The sequence below is a fragment of the Panthera leo genome, chromosome B1 (assembly GCF_018350215.1).
Source record: "Panthera leo isolate Ple1 chromosome B1, P.leo_Ple1_pat1.1, whole genome shotgun sequence".
NCBI lineage: Eukaryota > Metazoa > Chordata > Mammalia > Carnivora > Felidae > Panthera > Panthera leo.
This window is the reverse complement of record NC_056682.1, coordinates 145,748,548-145,762,161: the sequence shown is the minus strand read 5'-3', so window position 1 is coordinate 145,762,161 and position 13,614 is coordinate 145,748,548. Positions and strand designations below refer to the sequence as shown.

At 35.7% G+C, this 13,614-nt stretch overlaps 1 pseudogene; it reads right to left on the bottom strand.

The window, feature by feature from the left end:
* Positions 1-11,120, bottom strand: part of LOC122218483 — a 29,536-nt pseudogene extending 18,416 nt beyond the window's left edge.
* Between the last annotated feature and the right edge of the window lie 2,494 nt (positions 11,121-13,614).

Genomic DNA, 13,614 nt, shown 5'->3' with positions numbered 1-13,614 from the left:
TTCCACAGGTGATACCTCATTTTACAAAATCTTTGATTATCTACACATTAAGATGAGGAATCCATGCAACAAGCAGAAAAACAGTTTTAACATAATTTTAAGTGAAAAAGGTGAGGCATAACATTTTGTCTATTAAGAAAGCAGCAATTTAGGGGCGCCTAGGTGGCTCAGTCGGTTAAGCCTCCGACTTCAGCTCAGGTCACGATCTCGCGGTCCGTGAGTTCGAGCCCCGCGTCGGGCTCTGGGTTGATGGCTCAGAGCCTGGAGCCTGCTTCCGATTCTGTGTCTCCCTCTCTCTCTGGCCCTCCCCCGTTCATGCTCTGTCTCTCTCTGTCTCAAAAATAAATAAACGTTAAAAAAAAAAAAAAAAAGAAAGCAATTTAAAAGATGCATGAATATGGGCACAATAATAAGGGAACTAGGGAAAAGAAACAGTAACTGAATTAGAAGGGCATGCCAATGTGGGGCGCCTGCGTGGCTCAGTCGGTTGAGCGTCCGACTTCGGCACGGGTCGCGATCTCCCGGTCCGTGAGTTCGAGCCCCGCGTCAGGCTCTGTGCTGACAGCTCGGAGCCTGGAGCCTGCTTCCGATTCTGTGTCTCCCTCTCTCTCTGACCCTCCCCCGTTCATGCTCTGTCTCTCTCTGTCTCAAAAATAAATTAAAAAAAAAAAAAAAAAAAAAGAAGGGCATGCCAATGTTTCGTTTTCTGTAACTGCTGTTTTGTTTACATCATAAAAACAGGAGAAAAATAAATAAAAGTTCTGCATTGTATGGATATACAGTTTATAACAATATGATATTTAATCATATAAATCATAGCATATTTAATAATGATCAAATGATAAAATATACATTAAGCAATGCTAAATTTAGAGGCATTTTCATTTCTAAGTTACCTATGAATCTGTTAAGGTCAATACATGGTAACAGAGAAAACTCAAATTTAATATGAAGATTCAATAGCCACATAACTATATACCTCATACCAAAAAGAGTATTTTCTGGACATAAATATAAATGAATATCTATTTGCATCTGCTAGTTTTTCATAGTCAAAATCTATAAGAAATAATTTTGTTATGCAGATGCTCATAATTAGGAAGCTTATCACATGGTGATTTCCATCTACATCCTTAGCAGTTAAAGGTGTTTTTCCTTTTTAAGTATCGTGATCTACGATTTAAATATTAAATAAAATTTATTGTTAAGGGCTACAAGTATTGGGCTAGTAGAACAAAATAAAGTCAAATGTAAGCATTACCCAAATGTAGGCTTGAAATTAAAAATTTAACCTTAAGTATGTAAGTAATTTCATTCACATAGTGATTGAAAATAAGCAGAAATGTTATCACTCCAATTCTTTCCTTTCCTTTGTGTGTTTATTCTTTTCCTTTAATCTCTCTTTTTTCTTTTCACCACTGAATCAGCTCAGTGCAAGCCTGCACCTCCCTCTACAGTGTGAAAATAGCAGTTCCTTTTCACTCATTCTGCAGGAGAAATAATCTTCCCAAGAGGAACTTTGTTAGTGCCTCCACAGTCTGCTTTGCAGGGTTCAGCATCAAAGCCTATTTTTATCACCAGTTCTCCTGCTTGCCCTCCGTCTGGCTGCTGTGGAAGCTGACTAGATGTGAGTCAGTCACTGCTTACTACATTCAGAACAATTTCTCATGGGTAAGAGTAAACAACAAGGAGTCATGGACTATAAAGTTAAAATAAACTGCAGTAGCTTTATAGAAAAGCAAGGAGAGAGTAGATTTTATTGTAAATAAGGAAAGAATGGAGTCCATTGAGTCTCTCCAATACATTATATCATCAGTCAGACTTAAAACACTTTGTATTCAAGTAGGCTGAAACCTATTTAGTTAGTCTCTATACTTCTCATTCATGGCATGTATAAATGTGAATTTAGACTTAGTTTAAAATTATCTTTTTGTTTGTTGGTTCCTGGGTGCATTTTATTCTACAATGACGTCTACCGGGATACTTTTGTAAGCACAGATGTGTACAGTATTGAAAATACAGTATATGCAAACACAGAGAGACAGAAATAGACCCAATTTTAAGAGGTTGTAAAATACAATTCTCTTTTTTTTTAAATGTGAATATAGTTGACACACAATGTTACATTAGTTTCAGGTGTACAACTTATAGGTGGTTTGACAAGTTTATACACTATGCTATGCTCCCCACAAGTGAAGCTAGCATCTGTCTCATTGTATTATTATCACAATATCATTGACTGTATTCCTTATGCTGTGCTTTTTATTCTTGAGATTTATCATTTCATAACAGGAAGTCTGTATATCCCTCTCCCATGCACCCATTTTGCTCAACCACTTACTCCTCTTTCCTCTGGCAACCATCAGTTTATTTTCTGTATTTATAGATCTGATTTTGCTTTTTGTTTTTTTATTCATTTGTTTGTTTGTTTTTTTAGATTCTACCTATGAGTAGAATCATATAGTATTTGTCTTTCTCAATCTGACTTGTTTCACTTAGCATAATAGCCTCCAAGTTCATCTATGTTGTCTCAAATGGCATTGTCTCATCCTTTTTAACGGCTATATAATATTCCTCTGTGTGTTTTTGTGAGTGTGTGTGTGTGTGTGTGTGTGTGTGTGTGTGTGTATACTACATTTTCCTTATCCATTAGTCTATTGACAGACACTTAAGTTGCTTCCATATTTTAACTCTTCTAAATAATGCTGCAGTAAACATAAAGGTGCATACATCTTTTTGAAATAGTGTTTTTGTTCTCTTTGGGTTAATACCCAATAGTAGAATTATTGGATCATATAGTATTTCTATTTTCAATTTTCTGAGGAACATCCATACTGTTTTCCACAGTGACTGTACCAACTTACATTCCCACCAACAGTGCATGAGGTTTCCTTTTTTCTCCGCATCCTCACCATAAAATACAATACTCTTAAATATGCCAGCCATCTCCCACAAACACAGGTATATTCTTAGATGTCTTTCCCTTCCCCTCTACTCCTTTTGGAATACACGGAAAGACAGGAGGAAGCCAAATATAAACATGTTATTCAACACAAGTAGACATCAAAGGAAGAATTGAGTAAAAAATATGGTGTGAGATTAATACAGATAAAATACATAATTTTGAACACTAGTGATTCCACTATCATGTTGGTTTAAAAAGTTGTATCTTGCAATTATTTTAAAGAAATAAATTTAAAAGCCTTTTCTATAAAAATAAATACAAAAGGCTTTTCCATTGTCTCAAAATAGTTTTTAAAAGATCTCTATTGACATACTCTACGTGTGTTCTGACTAATGTAGAGTAGTCTTGAGGTTGTATTTCTTTATGAACTGGATTTATATTTATGTTAATGCAGTATTGGATTCTATTAACCATTTAAAAAAATTTTTTAATGTTTATTTTTTTGAGACACAGAGAGCAAGTGGGGGAGAGGCAGAGAAAGAGAGGCACACAGAGTCTGAAGCAGGCTCTAGGCTTCAAGCTGTCAGCACAGAGCCCGATGCAAGGCTTGAACCCACGTACCATGAGATCATGACCTGAGCTGAAGTCAGATGCTTAACTGACTGAGCCACCCAGGCACCCATATATTAACCATTTTTAAGCATCCATTTTATATTTTAGCTCTTTGTGAGTGCAGGACCTACTAAAATCCTCTCATACTTTTCACATAGTCATTATCCTATGTTTCTGAGATTGAAATTTTGAACTTAAGAGCAGAACATTGTGTGAACTACAGCCAAATTTTATCTCATTTACTTCACTTCTTTATTCTAAATTCTTTAAAAAAAAATTTTTTTTTAATGTCTACTTATTTCTGAGAGAGACAGAGACAGAGCTTGAGAGGGGAAGGGCCAGGGAGAGAGAGGGAGACACAGAATCTGAAGCAGGCTCCAGCTCCGAGCTGTCAGCACAGAGCCCGATGTGGGGCTCGAACTCATGAACCACGAGATCATGACCTGGGCTGAAGTCAGACGCTTAACCAACTGAACCACCCAGGCGCCCCTTCACTTCTTTACTCTAGTCAGTTAAGGTAATCATTCTGAATCTTTATTCTGTTATCAGTCATATCATTTACTGCAGGGGTTGGCAAACTTTATCTATATCTGTAAACTCTAGATTGTGAATATTGTAGGCCTTGTGGGCCAGGGGTCTTTGTTACATGTTGGAAGAAAGAAAGACTGAAATAAAGAAAATAAGAGAGAAAGAAAGAGAAAAGAAGTAAGGAATCTTTTGAATGTAAAGAGCATTCTTAGCTCAAAGGCCATACAATGGCAGACCTCAGATCAGCTTTGACCACAGGCTGTAGTTTGCTGACCTCATGGTTATATTGCTGTATTGCAAATCAGCTCACTTAGTGGCTAAAAATATGAAACATTATTATCTCCCTGTTTCTGTGGGTCAAGAATCCAGGGCTTGGCTTATCTGGGTACCTCTGCCTCAAAGACCCTCACCAGGATTCAGGTGCTGTCTGAGCTGCAGTCCCATCTGAAGCCTCAACTTAGAGAGGACCTGGTTCTGAGCTCACTCACGTGGGTATTGGCAGAATTCAGTTCCTCGTGGGCTATTGGACTGAATGTTTCAACTCCTCACTAGCTGTTGGCCAGAGGTCTCTCTCAGTTCCTTGCCACATGGACCTCTCCATAAGGCAGCTTGATTCCATCACAGCAAGTTAGCAAGAGAACAAGAAAGAACATGCAAAATGGAAGCCATAATCTCTTTGTAATCTGATTTTAGAAGTGACTCCCATCACTTCTGTTCTATTACATTTATAGAAATGAGTGATTAGGACCAGTTCACACACAAGGAGAGGGGATTACATGAAGGTGTGAATACCAAGAGGTAGGAATCCTTGGGACCATCTTACAAGCTTTCTACCACATCAGCCCATCCAGAATTTTCTGCAACTTAAACAAAGCATGCCTTATTAATCCCAGTTTTTGATTAAAATATTGGAGAAGGGGTGTTTGTGACAGAGTCTTGCAGCATATTTTTCTCTCCAGACTGACTCCAGTCCACTAACTAAAATTATGAATATTGCTAGATGCCTAACTGTAAATTCTCAATAGTGGTGTCATCTGACTAACATTTTGTCATCGTATCTTTGGAGATCTCAGGAGACATTTCTGTCAAAAGCATTTTTAAAATCGCACTGTTTATGCTTCGCTGGACAGGTGAAATCAAGTTAAAGTAAGATTCAAGGACTGTCTTGAAGAATAAAATAAATCATAGCAATACTGGAGCTGAACGGATGTCATAAATAGAGAGGACCATTTCCATCTGCCTTGCCTTCTTGACAGGCAGTTTTAGGGCTGACTGCATCTTCTATGAGACTCAATTTTTTTAGCCAACTAGTGAAGCTGTCTTTCTCTTACTTCCATTCATGCTCTCCTAGAAAGATTTGTATTTTCTTGTAGAATAGCTAACAGACCAAATCAGGGGCAAATTATAAACATTTTAACAGTAAATCACAATCATAGTTGATTCAGGGATCTTTCAAAGTTAGATAATACTAGTCATTAATGCCTGCCATCTACATAGCAACCGTATACCAAAACAATGTTTCTACTACTCCCAGAAAGAAGTGTAATACTCTGGTCAGAATTGACAATATAAAGTCCCATAGTTTTAAGCTCTGTATCACTCAAACTTCAATGCCACTGAAAGATTGCAACTCTTTCCCTATTGAGCAATATAACAATTACTACTTATTGAGTGTATACTATGAGCCAAATGCTGCACTAAATAACTTTATAAGGATTTTCTCATTAATTCTCTTTAACAATCGTGGGAGGTAGGTACTATTATTACATGCATTTATAGAGAAATTAAGCAGCTTGCCTGTGATCACTCAGAAGCCAAATTCTAAAACCCAGTATCCTAAATCCAGAGTGCTTTCTCTTAAAGCAGAGGCACAAGTATAACATTTCTTTGAAAAATGCTAAGGCAACTTTTCCTAGGAAACATAATTGAAGGATTTACTAATTACTAACTTTTAAAAAAAGTTTGACACCACTAGATGGCAACATTTTCAAAAGCTTTAAAAAAAACTTTAAAAAGTTTAAGGTAGAAAAGTAATTCAACTTCATTATTATTTTATTTTTTATTTTTAAAAATATAAGCTGTATTGAAGCATAATTAAATAACATAGTAAGATATTTAAAATGTATATTGTGGTGATTTGATAAATGTATAGATTGTGAAAGGATTATTTCCATCTAGTTAATTATCATATCCATCACCTTATTTATTTATTTTTAGAACATTTAGGTTCCACTCTCACAGCAAATTTCAGTTATAAAACATAGTCTTATCAACTAGAGTCACCATGTTTTACATTGGATCCTCAGGCCTTATTCATCTTACTGCTGGAAGTGTGTACCAACTTCTCCTCATTTGCCCCACACCCCAGTCACAAGCAACCACTTTTCTACTCTGTTTATATGAGTTTGACTTTTGGGGAATTTATTTATAAGTAATTGCACGCAGTATTTGTTTTGCTCTGTCTGGCTTATCTCACTTTGCACGATGTTTTCAAGGTCCATCTGTGTTATCACAAATGGCAGGATTTCTTTCTTTCTCATGGCTGAATGATAGCCCATAGCATACATATATACACACACACAAATTTATGCATATATTTACACACATATATGTATGTATTATTTTTATATATACACAATTGTATACATTGTGTGTATATTATGTGGTATGTATGTGTATTTACATATATACATAAATGTAATACATAGGCACACACATTTTCTTTATTCATTCATTGATGGACAGTTTAAGTTTCCATTTCTTGGCTATTGTGAATAATGCCACAGTGAACATGGGAGTGCAGATATCTCTTCAATAACCTGTTTTTATTTCTTTTGGATATATACCTAGAAGTGGAATTGCTTGATGATATGGTAATTCCATTTTTAATTTCTTGAGGAACTTCATACCGTTTTTTTGCTACACCAATTTAGATTTCCACCAACATTGATTAGGAGTTTCTTTTTTTCCTCTCCTTTCCAACGTTTGTTATGTCTTGGCTTTTTGATGATAACCATTCTAACAGGTGAGGTCATATCTCACTGTGGTTTTAATTTGCATTTCCTTGATGGTTAGTGATGTTGAATATCTTTTCATGTGTGTGCCTATTGGCCATCTGTATGTCTTCTTTGGAAAAATGTCTATTCATTCCTCTGCCCATTTTTTAATTGTTTTTTTCTTTTTGCTATTAAGTTGTATAAGTTCTTTATATATTTTAGATATTAACCCCTTATCAGATAAATGATTTATAAACATTTTTCCCTTTCTGTAGGTTGTCTTTTCATTTTGTTGGTGGTTTCATTTGCTCTGCATAAGCTTTTTTAGTTTGATGTAGTCCTATTAATTTATTTTTGCTATTATTGTCTTCACTCTCAGTGTTAAATAAAAAAAATCATTGCTAAGACCAATGTCAAGGAGTTTCCCTTTATATTTTCATTTAGGAATTTAATGGTTTCAGGTCTTATTTCAAGTCTGTAATCTATTTTGACTTAATTTTTGTGTACAGAAAAATGATGTATAAAATGATGAGATACAGTTTCATTCTTTTGCATATGTCTCTTCAGTTTTCCCAATACTGTTTATTGAAGAGACTATTCTTTCCCTATTGTGTATCTTTAGCCCTTTTGTTGTAAATTAGTTGACTATATATGTTTGGGTTTATTTTTCAGCTCTCTTCTGTTTCATTAATCTATGTGTCTGTTTTTATGCCAAACTCTACGTTGATTGCTATAGTTTGTAATATAGTTTAAAATCAAGAAGTGTGATGCCTCCAGCTTTGTTCTTCTTGTTCAAGATTGCTTTGGCTATTCAAGGTGTTTTGTGGTTCCATACAAATCTTGGGGTTGTTTTTTTCCATTTCTGTGAAAAATGCCATTGGAAGTTTGGTAGGGATTAGATTGAATCTACAGATTTCTTTGGTAGCATAGACATTTTAAAAATACTAATTTTTTGAATCCATGAACATGTAATATCTTTTTATTTGAGTCTTCTTCAATTTATTTTATCAATATTTTATAGCTTTCAGTATATAGGTCTTTTACGTATTAACTTTATTCATATGTATTTTATTCTTTTTGACACAATTGTAAATGGAATTTTCTCAATTTCTCTTTCTGATAGTTCATTGTTAGAGTATGGAAAAGTGACTGGTTTTTGTATACTGATTAAGTATCCTTCAACTCTATTCATTTATTAGTTCTCATAGTTTTTGGTAAAGTCCTTAGGGTTTTTGACATATAATAATAATATGTCATCTGCAAACAGAGACAGGTTTACTTCTTTGTTTTCAAAATAGGTGTCTTTTATTTCGTGTTTTTTGTTTGTTTGTTTGTTTTGTTTTGTTTTGTTTTGTTTTGTTGTGCCTGATTACTCTGGCTAGGACTTCTGGTACTATGTTGAATAAGAATGGTGGAAATGGAAATCCTTATCTTGTTCCTGATCTTAGAGGTAAAGCTTTCAGTGTTTCACCATTGAATATGAGCTTAGCTATGGCATGTAATTTATGGCCTTTATTATGCTGAGGTACATTCCCTCTATACTTACTTCATTCATTTAAATCAGGAATGGATGTTGAATTTTGTCAAATGCTTTTTCTTCATCTAAAGAGATGATCACATAGTTTTTATCCTCCATTTTGTGAATGTGGTATATCACATTGATTGATTTGTGTATGTTGAGCTATGCTATATATAACAAATTTTAGTGACTTTACAATAAAATTTTTACTGCCTGGAATGAATCTCTCCTCATTTATTTCATACTCTTGTAGACATTTTGAGGTCTCACTTACATATGTATCTTTTTTCTCTGTGAGACTTCTCCCACTTATGCAGGCAATTATATTTTTCTCACTGTACCATTATTGTACCATGTACATGATCCATTTGAGTCTTCAATATGTTGCATATGTCCTGGTGATATACTTATGTGTCTATCTTCCCACTCTATTGGGGCAGTCCTAAATGCAATATTGTTAAAAATTCATATTTGTAAACGTCTCATCCACCCCAGTCTCTGTACACAGTGTTTAGCATTATATCTGACACAGTAGTTTCTCAATACCTGAACAACAACAACAAAAAAGACTTGAAACTTACATATCACAACCTATTGATCTAATTCTAATAGCCTTTGAGTTCTTTTCACATTTTTGTTATTATATACACTGTTTCAAAAAAAAGTCCTTGTTTCTGTCTTGGGCATACATGAGAATTTCTTTAGAAACTCTAGCAGCAGAATTTGGGGATCGTAGAGTACATATACCTACACATGATTTTAACCATAGTTGACATTTATCATTCATTTTGGCTGTTCATCAAGTAATTTGCCTTCCTATGCTTTGGGAACTTCCCATTTTATGAATATGATGGGAGACAGAGTGTACTTTCCACCATAAATGCTGAAATGTCAAGTACTTACTTTCTTAACTTTGCTTGGACCTAGGGTGTGGACATGTGATCTTGGTTCTGTACTTGGAATTGGGAGTCCATGCATTAGATGAGAGGAACTCTGGACAGCTGTGTAGGTCATTGCGGCAAGATTAAGTTTTGTAGCAGTACTAGGACCCATGCTATTAATGGCATTTAGTATCCAAGCCAACTGTTTGCACTGTGGGCAGCAACAACTACTGTTTGATGAAGTCTTGACTCTAATTGTCTAGGCCTCCTAATAATTCCATGAGCTACCCCAAATCCTTTTAATAATATCCCATTTTGCTTAAATCAGTTGAGCTTGGTTATTTTTTGTTTCCAACTAAAAATCCTGATTGATATAGATGAGCACCCGTAGGAGGCTGGGAGCATTTCTAAATATGCTGAACAGTTAAAAAAAAAATGACATTTTTAAAATTTTAACTTATGGCAAAAGTTTAAAATTAGCTACAAGAAATATGACCAATACATATCAGCATGGAATCTGAGCATTCTAGACCAATAAAAAGGAAGACTAAAGTTTTCATATTTAACTGAGTTTACCTATACAGGTATTCTTATGAGGAATTTGACTTCCAATGTACTAGCTTAAACATCTGAGAGCAGTTTTAGTTGTTTTATTTTTTGGTTGACTTAAATCTAGACAATATCTCATATTAAGAGAAATTGACATACCACAAAGAAGAAAAGAGAAAAGAATTAAAAGATTTAGGAGGTGGAAATGTTGGATTAATTTGTTATATACATTCTGCTTTCCTCATTCCTAGCTATACTCCTAAAATGGATCCAGAAGACAACCTCTTCACCAAGTCCTTGAGAAATACATTGTAGAGGAGAATTCCAGCATATTAGGTACTCTCCTCATTTCAGTGAGGATGAAGAGATTGTAGATTGGCAGAAGCTGATTAGAAGCACTCAATCAATAGAGGTAAATTGGAATGATTACAATAATGGTAGACAGTAAATTGTTTGCCATGAGACCAAGTAAGTATTGATTGGAGCTGCCAATGATGAATAACATATTTTAAAATCAAAATAACCAAAAAGTTGGTCATGTCCAGCAGTATTCCATCATCTAATGGAAGTAATATATATGGAACCATACCTAAGAATGTCTAGAGGCACAAGTAACTTGCAGAAGACCTACATTCTGACTATACAACTTCTACAACACTGTCATTTCTCCCTCAGCCTCATCTAGGGACTCACAGGAAATTCCTTATTACCTACATACTTGACTCATTAATAGATTCATCTAAATGATTTGTTGGTGCCAAGGGGAAGTGCAACTGTTACTGCCTTACAACCTCATTCACGGTTGGCCCTTAAGGACCAATGGGTGTAATTTTTAGTATTTCAGATCATTTTCCAATTTTTATGAAAGGTGTGTTATCAGCCACAAATCCAGACTTACTCATGGTCATTGGCTAATGGAACTGGAAGAAAGAAGAGTATAATCTTAGAAACAAGGGGGTTTGAGAAGTAAAATACATGGATAGACCCTTTTTAATGGAACTAAAACATAAGAGCATTGTCCTGAATGAATGCTCATCAAAAAGCCCTTACCATAGAGGAGTATCTTGATCAGATGGACAAAATGACAATTCCTTTAACTGTGGGTCAACCTCTTTCCATCGACACGTCATTACTTTTTTAATAGGCTCATGGATAAAATGGCCATCCTGTAGGAATAGAGACTATATATGGACTTAACAATGTCAGTGTTTACTTCTGTAGGGTGATTTGTTCACCATTACTTAATACCTAATTTACCAACAGCAGCAGAACAACTTATCCTCAACCTTTTATGTCATAAATCCACTAGTTTTCTATTGCTCCATAAAAATTATCACCAAATTAACAGCTTGTAGCAACACACATGTATTATTTCACAGTTTCCATGGGTCATAAATTTGCATATGACATAACTGGGTCTTTTGCTCAGGGTCTCACAAAGCTGCAAGCAAAGTGTTGAACAGACTGCATTCTCATTTGGAAGCTTGATTGGAGAAGAATCCAATTATAAGCTCATTCAGTTTGTTGGCTATATGACTGAGGGCCCTGTTTTTTTGCTGACGGTTGTCCAGAAGCTGTCCACATTTCCTTGATATACAGTCTTCATGAACATGGGCACTTATTTCATCAAACCACAAACAGAGCTGGTTTTATGAGCTTGTATTCTACGCGGTCACAGATGTCCTGTGGTTACAATGCCCCACACTTGGTTTAATGTTCTTCTGTAGCAGTTTTGAAATTCTTAACAATTTTTGAATAAAAAGTCCCACATTTTGCTTATGCGTCGAGCCCCACAAATTATGTAGCCAGTCCGACCTGCAAGGAGAATCTCTAACTTTAGTGTGTTAAGCTGGAGTCTTTAATAACATGATGTAATCACAAAAATGAGATCCATCACCTTCTACCATATAATATAATCACAGGAATGACATCCAATTACCTTTGCTATAGTATGTTGCTTAGAACCAAGTCACAGGTCCTGCCCACACTCAGGGGAGGGAATTATAGAAGGGCATGAATACAAGGAGGTGAGGATCATGAGGGCCACCACTAGCATCTTTCTGCTATAATACCATAAACTGGAGTAGAGTAGATGGAGGGCAGGTCTTTAGAAAGAGTATAGATCAGATTTCTTGGCCTGCCATGCTTTTTTTTTTTTTTTTTAATTTTTTCAACGTTTTTTATTTTTTATTTTTGCGACAGAGAGAGACAGAGCATGAACGGGGGAGGGGCAGAGAGAGAGGGAGACACAGAATCGGAAACAGGCTCCAGGCTCCGAGCCATCAGCCCAGAGCCTGACGCGGGGCTCGAACTCACGGACCGCGAGATCGTGACCTGGCTGAAGTCGGACGCTTAACCGACTGCGCCACCCAGGCGCCCCATATGCTTTTGTTAGCACCACTATTGCATGGAGTTTCTGATCGTCTTATTTATGGTCACTGTATTCCACACAGCACTGACTCCAAGGAACTGATTTTTATAGTTAATAGTTTATCCCTTACCATTCACCTTCTACGTTGTCAAAATGTACTTCTAAATATCAACTTATAGTGCCAGGTGGGAATGCAATACCTTGAGAGGCTAGGATGTTGTCTCATATGAGGCATTATGTGCTTGAAACCTGCAACCAGCGTGTGGTGCTGTTTTTCTCACAGCCAGAATGCACAAATTTGAGACGCAATGTTTTGAAGTGGTGGTTCACAAAATTATACCCAATGCTGTACTTATAAAATTTTTTGCATCTTGTCTTCAGAACACTAGTTCTTACTAGTTTAGAAGACTTAATACCTAAAATAAATGGTTTCATCAGAGAACATTAATAAAGTTTAATTGAATTGAAAGTGCACAGATCCCAGGTGCCTGGATGGCTCGGTTGGTTAAGCATCGAACTCTTGGTATTGGCTCAGGTCATGATCTTGAGGTTCAGGAGATTAAGCCCCACATTGGGCAGGCTGACAGCATGGAGGCTGCTTAGGATTCTCTCTCCCCCACTCTCTCTGAATCTCCCCAACTTGTGCATGCTCCCTCTCTTTCTCTCTCTCAAAATTAATAAATAAACTTTAAAAAAAAGTGCGCAGAACCAACTGGCCATTTGGGCAATTCATGCCACTAGACAAATAAAAAGGAAGTTTGGGTGTTGGCAGAGGTGATTGATGCTGTTTATGAAAGCTACACAATGCTACACAATGAGGACAAAGAAGAATATGGATAAAATCCTTTCTTTATAATTTTTATTTGTTTTTCTTCTCTAACTTCATTTTCTGAGAACTTCATTACATCTTTGAAAAGCAGGGGCTTTAGTTGGCATCTCTGTATTATTATTCTAAAAATAAAATTTCTTATTTTTCACTAAGTATGATGTTTGTGGAAGGTTTTTAAAAAATGACTTTTAGTTAAGCACATTTTCTTCTATTTTTGGTTTGTTACTTTTAAAAATCATGAATGTGTATTGACTTTTTCTAATGCATTTTTTCGTTAATTGGAACAATCATAAGTTATTTCTTTAATCTGTTAATGTGGTGAATCACATTAATTGGTTTTCTGAGGCTGAGTCATTTTTGAGTTCCTGGAATAAACCCCACTTGGCCACCTCTATCTCTATTTGTTCAGTGCTGAATGTGATTT